Here is a 12,912-nt window from a genome sequence, read left to right on the forward strand (position 1 = left end):
TCATCGAACATTCTAGATTAGGAATAAATCAAATCCAGTTAGTGAAATTTCAAAATAACTTCCCCCTTGGTAATTATGTCCCTATCATGTTGGAGACCCTTGATTTTTGGTAAGTTTGTTCTTTTGGCCACTATGTTAAAATAATTTGATGGCAATTCATTTAAAATCCATGGAATTATTCTAGCCTTCTTCCTAGTCAAATTCAGTGGTTAAACTATCTTAGCAGAAGTTAGATTGTTTACGCTCTTTTAGACTACAATCTTGTAATAGGACAAAATTAGACATATGCAATGGCAATTGTTTTTTTTTTTTAACAAGATCGGTTAGATGATATATTACCAAAAAGGGGTGTAGAGCAAGCTCCAATTACATTCAGCTATATTGCGATGGTAGACTAGGCAACGAGACAAGAGCGCAGTCCCTTCTCCTGTGCTTAGTTTCCAAACTTCGTAGATTCTTTTAACTATTCTAGGATACTGCCGGACGTATTGACCTACTAAGAAAACAAATTTACACAATATAATTTCTGTTTGGGTTTATGGCTTGTTGACTGAGTATTCTTGGGCTGCTTCATTCATGTTGTTGTTGTTGCCTGAGTTTTTTCCTTCACAGTTCATATTGTTTCTCTTGTAGTATTCTACTTCTTCCTGCAGTTGTTTGCACTTGGTTTTCAGATCCTTTATCTCATGCTGTTGCGTTGCCATATTTTTCTTCTGAAAGCTATACTCCATTCTCATTTCACTTCTTAGATCTTTGAGAGACTGCTGCAGCCAATGTATCATGACCTTGTTTCCTTTGCATGCTGGGCATGAGTCATTCCTGGCTGCCTTCTCAGTGGGGTTAAACTCCATCTGACTGTTGTTTCCCCTTGCTTTGTTGTAGCTGCCTGTGCTCCCTTGATCCATCGTTGCTCTGATTTGATGGCCTCTGCTCTGAAATTTTTGAGTAGCTGTGGATATTGTCGTTGAGCTAGATAATATGAGAGAGGGTCTGTATTTATGAAGAGGGGAATGAAAATTGCAGCGAAAATTATAACTCTGCAATAAGAGCTAGATGAGGGTAGGTAATAGCTGATCAAATAAAGAGACTGCCAGCTAAATAGCGCTTGAAAGTGGACAAGGAGCAGTGAGCAAAGTTGAGCAAGAAAGCTGGTGAACAAGGGAACTGCATGAGGGAGGGAAGCTGAGCAGGGGCTACGTGGAGGGATGGCAACTGAGCAAGATTGCGAGGAGGTATGGGAGCTGGGGAGGGGACTATGCAGAGGGCAAGGAGACTATGCAGAGAGCAGGGGACGACGTGGAGAGGGGACTGTGTGGATGCGTGAGGGAGCTGGGCTTTGTTGCAGCCAACTGGTGAGCAAGGGAATAGTGTGAGGGAGGGAAGTTGAGCAGGGGCTGTGTGGAGGGATGATCGCTGAGCAGGAGGAATGGGAGCTGGGGAGGGTGCTGCGCAGAGAACAAGGAGACTGCACAGAGAGCAGGCGACCACGTGGAGGTGAGAGGGAGGGGACTGCGTGGATACGTGAGGGAGTTGAGCTTTGAAGCAGACCTGGAAGCACTGAGGGGAGTTAATTCCTCAGGCAAATGACTACAATTTGCACTATGCACTCTTCTTTTAAAACTGTTCTATGTTGCATGCTTGCCTCCAAGCGTGTGGTTGTAGTGGTGCCTCATGCGTTGGAGTTGAGAGCTATCCCTTGCACACTTTTTCCTTTTCTGGCTATGTTTCCTTCCGAGATGAGCTTTGCTTGCTCATGAGCTTTTTGACTTTGATTGAAGTTTTTGAAGATGATCCTTTGCATTCCCATTTTTCCTTGCTTTTTCCTCTATCTTTCCATGGTTTTCTGGGATTTTTTTGGGTTGTTAGTTTTTTTATTTTCTTTATTTTTTGTTTTTTTTTGTTTTTTGTTTTTTGCTTTTTTTAGTTTTTGCTTTTTTTTTGTTTTTTGTTTTTTTTTGTTTTTTGTTTTTTGTTTTTTTGTTTTGTTTTTTTTTTTTTTTTTTTCCATAATTTGTCTTGATTTGTCCCTTTTTTCCCCAGCACATTAATATTTTCACATTCATTTTGATCTGATGGCACAGAGTGTTGGTATTCCTCATTATTCTCTCAGACTCTTCCTTCGTTCATCTCCACTGCTTGATTTGCGTGAAAATTCGCCTGCTGATTGTGAAGCCTTAGTATATGTTTGAAAGTTACACTACCAGAGTCTTCAAGATTCATTCTTATTCTTTTAATAATTCTACTCATAATTGCTTGGACTTTTGGTTCGGACCATTGCCTCAATTATGATGGCTGAATCTCCCAAGATTATTGGATTTTGGATTCCTATTTTCTTAATTATTTTTGTTCCCATGAACAAGCTATACGCCTTGGCCTTATTATTTGAAATTTGTCCCAATCCCCATTCATATGTGACAATTTTTTTCCACTTGGATAAAAAATTATCCCGCCTGCTCCTGCCTTTTGAGGATTATTCTTGGAGGCTCCATCAAATTGCAAACAATATTTATTTGCTCTCTTTTCCAACTTCCAATTTCTTCTTCAGTCATTCTCAATTTCCAGTTTTTCCCTGAGCTTTCTTTTCTCTGTCCCTTTTTACCATTGTTGTCTATTATGGGTTTGCTAAGCCATTCTCTTTCTTCTTGTTGAAGGATACTATAATCCGTTGGGGCAGTTCTTTTTTCATTGAATATTTCTGAAGTTAATCCCCATGCTTTTGATAATGTTTTTCCAATTCTAGGATTTTGGTTTTTAAAGATGCATCTGTTTCGAGTCAGCCAAATTTGCCAGCATAGGACTATTGGAATACATTTCTAGATTCTTATAATTGTGCCTTTCTTCTTTGTTGCATATGGGTAGGCTTTCTCCAGAATTTTGAGGAATTCCGGCAATGGTTTACCATAGTCTATATTTACTTCCAGTGGGCTCAAGAGCTGCTCCCAGCATTCTCTTGAGAATTTACAGTCCTGAAATAAGTGTTGAATGGTTTCTTTTGCCTGCTGGCATAATGGGCATCTTGATGGCCCATGGAATCCTCTTTTTTTAAGGTTTTCACCAGTCAGGATCTTTCCTTTTAATAGGGTCCAAATGAAAATTTTTATTTTAGGCAAACTTTCTGATTTCCATGCTATTTTCCATGGTTCCCATTCTTGCTGATTGGTTTGATCTTGAAGAATTTTATATCTAGTTTTGACTGTATATTGCCCATTACTTGGGTCCCAGAGGTAATTGTCTTCCTCGTCACGATGAATTGGTGTTGCCCCCTTTAGATGTTGCTTGAGTTTATTCCATTGTCCTTCCATGTTTGCTGGGATTGTTGGCCTTTTCCATTCCTTCCATTCCTTCTAATTCCACAGGGAGATTGAATGTAAGGTATTAAAGCCTTTCCCTCTCATCCACTCTTGAATGCCATCCATTTCCAGGTGATCCTGTAATGGGTCTTTTCCCATGATTCTGTCTTCCCATATCGAGATTTTTTGTCCATTCCCAGGAGTTTTGGAAATGTGGCTGCCCATTATTGGAATGACTCTTTTGACTAGCTTCCATATTTGGGTGCTTTGTCTTATTGGGATGTTCCCATTTAGCAGATTCTCCTTGGAGCCATTTAGATATTTGTTTATGAGGGATTTTTTCCACCAACTCTCGTTTCCTATTATGAGTCTCCAAACAATTTTCATTCCGAGGGCTGCATTCATGAGCCCAAGTAGCCGAATGGACAAGCCTCCTTGTTCATATGTAGCACTACTTGTTACCACCTTACCAAACTAAACTTTTTGTTTTCCTGCTTCCCTTCCTGCCAGAGAAAACTTCTTAGAATTAATTCCATCTGCTTGTGGGCACTTGCTGGTGCCATGATTAGTGCATATTGGTATATTGGTAATGCAGCAAGGAAAGCCTTAATTAATATCACCCTTCCAACCATATTTAACCACATCATTCCCCAGTTCTTTATCATGTCTTACATTTTCCCAATTTGTTTTGTCCATATTTCTGCCTTCATGATCTCTTTTGATATTGGTAATCCCAGATAGAGAAAGTGATTCCAATTTTCCTGTGCTAGGATTTCCATGATTTGGGAAATTCTTTGCATAGTTCGTGGTGGAATGTTCCACCCATAAATCCTGCATTTTGTATTGTTCAAAAGTCCACCTGACACCTGTAGAAATGCATCCATTATTTTTTTTAATCTTCTTGCTATTATTGTTGATGCTTCTCCCATCAACAATGTATCATCTGCAAACAAGGAGTGATATATGGTCTTTATTCCTTTTGTTATTCTCATTCCTGTGATATTTCTTTCTTTCCTCTGAGTTTCCAATGCTCTACTAAGAGTTTTTGCCATTATTATATAGAGAAATGGTGATAGAGGGCAGCCTTGCCTAAGGCCTCTTGTGCTTTGAAAAAATTCACTAGGTCTTCCATTGATGAGGGGGGCTATCCAGGGAGTGGATATGCATTCTTGTATCACTTCTATTATTTCTTTTGAGAAGCCCAGTTTCTGAAGTACAACCAGTAGATATGAGTGGCTGACTCTATCGAAAGCGTTTGCCATATCTAGTTTGATTATCATACCTTTTTCTTGCTTTAAGATACTGGAGTGGACAGCTTCCTGAACTATGATGACATTGTCAATGATTTGTCTGTTTGGGACAAACCCTCCTTGGTTTTCTGAGATGATTAAGTGCAGCACTTTCTTTATTCTATTTGCCACTATTTTTGTTATTATCTTGTAGGAGGAATTGCACAGAGAAATGGGCCGGAACCTATTGAAGGTGGATGGGTTTGCTTCCTTTGGAACCAAAGCAAGATAGGAAGATCTTGTGTGGCCTCCCAATTTTTTTTTAAACATTCTTTGCCATTCTTAAGAAATCCTTTCTGATTGTATACCAATGATTTCTGTAGAAGGCTATTGTGAATCTGTCTGGCCTGGGCGCTTTGTTCGAATGCAGGCTCCAAATGGCCTCCACAATTTCTTCTCCTGTGAGGTTCTTACACATGTCTTTGTTTTGTTCTTTTTTTATTTTCTTCATTGTGTGCTGCAAAATTTCTTCATATTCAACCATTTCCTCCATTGCGGACAGTAAGTTTTTGAAGTGCTTGTGGGCTTCTTTTTTTATTTCTTCCACTCCATTGATTTCTTGATTTTCCACTTGTATTTTTTCTATCTGGTTTCTAGCTCTTCTGATTTTCATATTGTTATGAAAAAAGGACGTATTCTTATCCCCTGCCTTGAGCCAGAGGATTCTAGATTTCAGTCTTGCCTCTTCCTCCTCTTTCCTGTTTTCCCTGTATATCTCCCAGAAAATTTCTTTCTCTTTAAGGTAGTCTTGCTTGCTTTCTTCTTTACATTCTTTTTCAGCCTGCATGTTGTCCATTTTCTGTTGTAGCTCTTTTTTCTTTTCCTTTTTTTTTTTATTTCATTTAATATTGCCCATTCCTTTAGCTTGGTTCTTACATTTTTTAATTTTGTCTCCCATATGTACTTTGGTGAGCCTGATATTCTTGGTGCCCATGCTACTTTAACTAATTCACTGATTTCTGTGCTGCTGTCCCAGATTGAGTTGTACCTGAACGGGAGTGGGCCTTGGTTTTCCATTTTTCCCATTGCTATTACAACCGGCTTATGATCAGAAGTTGTGGTGTGAATGATTTTGGATTTGATAGAGCTGTACAGTGCTGCTATGTTGTCTTGGATCAGGATTCTATCTAGTCTTTCTTTTATGTTACTTTTACCCACTCTCTTGTTATTCCAGGTATATTTTCCATTGTTTGGAGGAATATCCAGAAGGCTATACTGTTCCATTATTTCTTCTAAAGAGTTCCTGGATGGATCCGCTTGAAAGTTTCCTCCAAACTTTTCCTCTATACTTCTAACCAGATTTAAATTTCCTCCTAAAGTTATTTTTCTAGCTTGTGTTTCTTGTAATACTTCCTTTATTGTTGCCCAACACTATTCTTTCTCCTTATAGTGGTTGGGGGCATATATATTTATCACCCTATATTTCTCTTATGTGTTGATCCTCCTAAGATCCGTTAAAATCCAGTGCTACCCTATTTTTTCCCCATTAATTCCCACCTTCCTTTTTTCCAGATTGTGCATATGCCTCTTGATGCTCCAGTTGCCTAGATTGCTTCCCCTTCATATTGCCTGAACTTTTTTTTAAGATTTTCCGATTCTTGGTTGTTTACTTTTGTCTCCTGGATCATAATGATATCTAGGTTCTCTTTTGTCAAAATATCTCTTGTTGCATTTTCCTTAACAGGTGTGCCCATTCCTCTGCAGTTCCAGGAGACTATTATCATTATTTACTTGTTGGGTGGTGCATGGCTCCTTTCCCCTTATGCTGGCTTTTCTCCATATTTCCTGTACTTTTCCCTAGATAAGTGTCCATCAGTTGTTGTGTTCCTAGGGCCATTTCTTTTGCTGCTGCTTCATACCTTACTTCTTTATTTGTCTTTCTTCCAACTTTTTTTTGGTTTTCTGCATTTGGGAATGCTTCTTTAGCTTTTTTTTTCTATTTAATATCCTGTCTACTAAGGGAGGGGGAGAGAGGTGAATTGAGTCTTTGGGGGAGAGGGGGGACCACTGGGTGATTGGAGAGCGTAGGGTTCTAGATCTGGATCTAGATCTAGATTTGGCTCCAGGGGATGGGGGATCTGATGTGAGCAGAGGATCAAAGGGGTTTTGGCTAGCTAAGTTTGCTTTTGGCGAGAGGGAGTGGGCTTCAACAGATTGTGAGGGCTGAGAGGAGAGCTAGACTAGTTGTTTGTTGGCTATCTTCTTTCGTTTGACCTGTTCCCATTTATTTTCTGGATCCTCAATCTTTTCACTTTCATTTTCTCTATTTTTTGTACATCTATTTGCAAAATGACCGTATTCATGACATACCTTGCATTTGAAGGGGATTTGCTCATAGTCCAGCTGTTGTATGTGCATCCACTGATCCACTTTTATTTTGATAGCTTTAGGGAGACCTTTGCCTAGATCCACTTCCACGCAGATTCGGGCGCATGCATGCATGTTTTCTTTAGGCTCACATCTATCTATGTATTTCCCAACTGTGTTTCCTATTGCTTTAACTGAATCATCTCCCTAGCAGTGGAGAGGCAGATGCGGCAATCTTACCCATACTGGAACAACATTTGGGACGTCCATTTCTGGATCAAAGTCTGGTGTCCATCTGTTCAAATACAGTCCCCTTGTATCCATAAAATATGGACCGTTCCTGAATATCAGATCGCGGTCCTCTTTGGTTTCAAAGTGGAAGGTGTAGTAACCTCTACCACAGAATCTGATTGAGATCTTCCCAGATATTGCTGCAGCCCAGTTTCTTTCTACCCACTTTTGCACAGTCTTGGGTGATGGCCACAACCCAGTAAACTGCCCTACTAACCCTCGTTCTGCCAGGGAGAGTGCTGCTTTTCTTGGGAGTGTTGGAGGGAGAGATATTTCTGGTATTTCTTCCATTTTTTTAACAAACTTTGAAACTGACGGTCTGTTCTTTGTTGGACCCATTGCAGAGATGAGGGAAGCAAAAGCTTTTTCTGTTACTTCTGATTCTTGCTAGTGATCTGTGTGATGATGATCTTCCTCTTCCGGTGGATCCATATTGCTCAAACCCCAGCAACAGGAGGCCGCTGAGGGCCAATACGATCTGGGGCAGTACCTGCCTACTGAGAACTGCAGCTATGATCTCGCCTTCCTCATTCTGTCGTTCTAACATCAGCAGCAAGGGCCACTGAGGCGCAATGAATGTTGCTTTGCTCTGGGAGATGCAGCAGCAGCTAGGGCTGCATGTTATTCTCAACTGCTCTCCTTGCCATTGGCAATGGTAATTGTTATGTCTTAATTGCAGGATTCATTTACTAGGTGGAGATCCTCATTATAAATTAATTGTTTTTTGTATGGTTGAACATGCTTCTACAATTAGGTTGAATGTCCTAGGGGTGGATAAATCCAACGAGATATATGAAGGTATCAATGATAGTATGCTTAAAGACTCGCCCTTGATGGGTACTTACACTCTTCCTCCACTACTTTGTTATATAAACTATTAAGCTATGTAGGCAATCTCTTCAGTCACTATTGATTCCATGGTTAATTTCCTAACATCCTATTTTAGAATAGCTCTCAGCCATTGCACTTCATTCCTTTCAAACATCATACTTTGGAGAATACCAATGGATTATGCCAAACCCATTGATGTTTGTGTTCGGGACTATACATGTAGGTTTTTTTATTCCATTGTTTATGGTTGAGGCTACTTATTAAGCCATTCATATGACCTCTATATTTTATGATTATAGCCTTCCACCTCAAGAGGCATATGATTAGTTTTTGTTGCCCACTTGGCTCTTAAACCTTCTCAACCCACAAGATTTTTAAGATATGATCATGCCTTCAAATAATACTATCTTGGAGGAAATGAATTTCTCTAAGAGATTATAGAAAGACATGCATAATTTCTCGTACTTCTTGAAATATATTAGATGGGGATAGGAGATAAGGGTATCGTGATGGATAGATATTTCAACTAGTAGAAAAATCCCATATACTTCCTTCTTGAAATAGATCAGATGGGGATAGGAGATAAGGGTATCGTGATGGATAGATATTTCAACTAGTAGAAAAATCCCATGTATACACACAACGTGCACGTAGAAGGTGATATGGTGAATATTTTTAAGACCGTGCCTATTGATATCTCCATAAAATCCAACATTGTTGAAAATATCATGATTAGAGTATATTTCTCTCATGATGAAGTTTAAACCCATATAACTTTGTTATAGGCCATTTTGTCACATCCGATCAGTGAGCCTCCTAATGGGATCAATCAACATCCTATTCCCCCTTGTCACCATCTTGCACAAAGCCCTAAGCATGTACCTTTCATTTCCCAAAGTTTCAGCCCTAAACTACTTCATCTAAGCCAGTTTGAGGACCAATGCTCCCTGTAAGCCTATTGGGGTGCATTCACCAGCAGGTTGCTCCACTTTGGACTACGTTGGTCACCAGTAGGTTGTTCCCATTTTCACTTGCATTGGTTCTATAAATTTGGTAGAATGATCGAGCTTATGTAAGCTTCCTCTTCTACGAGTTTCGAGAACTTGTTACAACTAATTACCTTGGATAAAACATTCAGATCTTATCCATCCCTACATTGGAGTTTTCACCACTTATCCTTTGATTCTATCCCTCCATCAAAGGTGGATCTCTTACCCTATATTGATAATTGGATAATAACTCCCAACTTACCATACTTCCCTATATATTCAAAACCTTCTATGTGGTTGGGGGTTGGCTTTTGGAGAGTGATTCTACCCTTATGTTGTTGTAGTGAGTGGTCATCATTCCATGCATTTAGGGTGATTGGAGGTGCATATTATGACAAGGAAATGACAAGTCAAAAACTTGGAGGAGCTCTTCTACAAGATCAACTACTAATTATGGTTGTAATCTCCTTCCATTTATAGTAATGCAAATAATTCATTGTTTTCCTATATGTGATGTTGTTTCACTTATTTCAATACCATGTTGATCTATTGAATGAAGTACTTAGATGATATTGCATAGATCTCATAGTTTCTTGGCTTGTGTTATTTGACTGTGCAAGTTCTAATTTTGGCAATCGTAACTGGGATTGGAGCTTCCAAGCTGAAGGAGCAAAGCATGCGAAGGATTCTAGGTAGGCCTCACTCCAATATCTATTTACTTTAAGGAAAACCATCGTGTTCATTGTCTCTCTATTGTTCTAGGTTAGGCACTCACCTAGGGGAGATACTTTTGTCCGCAATCGTAAATCCTATATAAAAAACTGGCGACTCCACTGGGGAACAAAGCATTCCTTTGGTGGTATCCTTGTCCATTGTATTTTTTTACCTCCTTGATAGACCCTTTTTGTATCATCCAACCAAGAACAGACCTAGGAAGTGATTTCATTGAACCTTTTTTGCAATTTTTGTGCCAAAAACCTCTTTCCCAGGCCCAACGCACCCCTTGTGCCTTTAACACAGAGTTTCACCTCACCCTTGCCGACTCTACACCAACGTAGGCTCTTATTTTTGCATGAATTTTGCCTTGGTTCTTGAGCCTATCTTTGGTTAGCCTACTTCCAGCTGAACTTCCCTAAGTCTTCAGTGTCTTTTGGTCTCTCTAAAGCCTCCATTTGATTTGCATTTGTGTTGTTTTCCTTTGATAAGAAATGGTTTTGATTTTTCTTTGTTCTTATCACCTAGTCGCTTGCAAACTGATTTAATTTGATTTTTGATCGCTTGGATGAATTGTTGTTCTAGTCCTCATTCTGAAAAGTGTGATTGAATCAGTAATTGAACATTTTGCATCTTAGTTTTCTCCATTTTGAAAATTAAGTGTGGTGAAAAGAAAAAATTTGCATTGGCATTTAGATTTTTGCATGTGCATTAGTATAGGAACAGTTGCATCTGAAAATAAATTTCATCTTGAATCTTGTTTCCTACATATTGTGTGTTGTATCTTGATTGTTTCTTCCCTTCCTTAGCTATATTTTCATTGAAAAAGAAAAAACTTCTATTTTCTCATGCTAGATTTTCATCTTAGGATATTCATGTGACATTCGTGGTGAGCCGTAAAACTGAAACAATCAAATTTATTGAATCAACCTAAGGTGCATTTGTAAAATTAACGCAAACATTTACAGGTCTAGGCTAGAGGCATGTTCTGACATCGTTAAATGTAGGAGCTATGTTGTTTGTCAACGTTACATCCTGGGGGTGAAATCTCGTTCCATGTATGTGAGTGTATAGGACCGTACTCCATGTACCTTTAGATATATTGGTGGCACTCCATGCACGTAAGGTATTTGAGAACGCTCTCATCAAACGGTTACGCATTAGACAACACTACTACGGACTGCACTCCCGCGTACCATCGCGTATATTTTAGGAGTCCCCAATAGGTTGTTATCCATCCATAGATAACCAATTCTACCGCCTTGTATACTGTGATACACCGAACACAACATTCATAGAGATTGGTTTTCGTATGTTAAGTCCTTGGTTCGACAAGGTGTATATTGCATTTCACGATTTCTCTGTAGTCCTTTATGCCTAGATTACCCTCTTTTTGATTTATTTCTTTTTATGTTAACCAACCTGGAAGAACAAAATCCCCCTCCCCTTCATTTGCATAGAAAGAAAAATAAGCCTCCACTTCCTCCAGAGGATACTCCTAACCATCGTCTTAGACATAGGAAATTAAAAACTAACAAATCAGAAACATCGGGAACTACTTCTAGCCCTCCACCCTATTGCCACTTTTTCTAGCACCTGTAGCACAAGTGATTTAGGAGATATAGAAAGATTCCTAGGGACAACCTCTAGGTTGATTGTAGACTAGTGCCTATGACATCTTAAAGGGAGAAGGGCATTTAGGATTATCTAATAGATTATGTTGCACTCTAATTGTCACGTAGGTTGGAAAGATAATAAAGGGGCGCTTGGTTCAATAATCTTTCATCAAGGTGAAATCAAGTTGATACATGTATCCAAATACAGGGGGTGAATCGAGATGATCTCAATGAGGAATGTCTTGTTTTGGTGGCCGACACACAACAATGAGCAGCTTAATATTGAAGTTGTAGTAAAGGTGAAGAGGAGGAGAGAAAGAAAGGAAATAGATGCATAGGGTTGTAAACAAGATAAAATCCTAAGCGACAATGTTCCGACAGAAGGATGGAATGCAGAAGAGATGGAATGATAAGAATTGTGGAGCGCGGATTAAGGTTTCATGTTCTATGGCTCATGGATACACTTATCACTGATCAGGATATGTAAATTTTTTCTCTTAAGGGTACATAAGTAAATATTTAAATAATATAGGTATTGTGTTAGGGTCCAACCCTAACCCCCTTATTTATGTAATAGGGTTGAGTCATAGTTATAGTTAGTTAAAGTGTCAATAAAGCCCATATTAATAATTGTAAGTGGTTGACCCGCATTTAAAGAAGGGACCACAGTTAGTTGCAAATAGGCCATGGTATTAGATAGATGGTATTAATAAGAACCATGGTATTGACCCATGGTATTGCATGTATGAATCCTATATAAAAGATAGAGAATCCCTTTGAGGAGCGTCATGTCTTATTTTGTAATTGAGCCCAACTCTATTGGAGGTTGACCCCTCGAAGAGGCAAGTGAACATTGCTTTCCTTTCTCAATAATAAAATTCATGTTGTTATTTCTTACTGTTTTGTGTTCTGGCTATATTTCTTTGCATACTTGGTATTCTGGTATCTTCTCATAGGTCAAGAGCATAACAAGTGGTATCAGAGCACTTTCCAGGGCCGGTGGGATCTCCATTTTTAGCAGATTTTTTTTTTTTGGCTAGAGACGTGTTCCAGTGTCTTTAAACCATGGGATCTGTCATTGAGCGCATAAACCTGTGGATTTGGGGAGGCATGCACGTAGGAAATACAAGAGGTGGTCACGCTTGTTGGACTCCCTTGTAACCCTTATCGGTACCCCTTCGAGTAGTAGAACATTAGATAGAACCGCGCATGGACTGTCTTCCAAGTACCCTCTGGGTATATTGGAAGCCCCTAGGCTCTCTTGAAACCTCGCCATAGATAAATCGTCGGTCATCTTGCTGCTACAGTACAACGATAACAACACTCGAGGAGATTACTCGCGCGTATGATAGGGTAGTCGGGTTGTACGGCTAAGGGTACGATTGATCCTCCATGGTTAGTGCCCTGAAATATTAGGCCAAGTACTACTGTCGGACCCTTATGTATATTGCAATTTGTAGCACCTGACACTCCTTGAGACCATAGTACCCTTGTCTCTCTCTAGATCACACATCATCTTTGCCAGATCAGGTCTAGCAAGTTGGGTTCTGTCACAACCACAACAATCAGTTCCGCAATTCAGATC

This window comes from Pinus tabuliformis, chromosome 1_2 (assembly GCF_031772625.1).
Source record: "Pinus tabuliformis cultivar Carrire ecotype Pingquan chromosome 1_2, CPIR1, whole genome shotgun sequence".
Classification (NCBI taxonomy): domain Eukaryota; kingdom Viridiplantae; phylum Streptophyta; class Pinopsida; order Pinales; family Pinaceae; genus Pinus; species Pinus tabuliformis.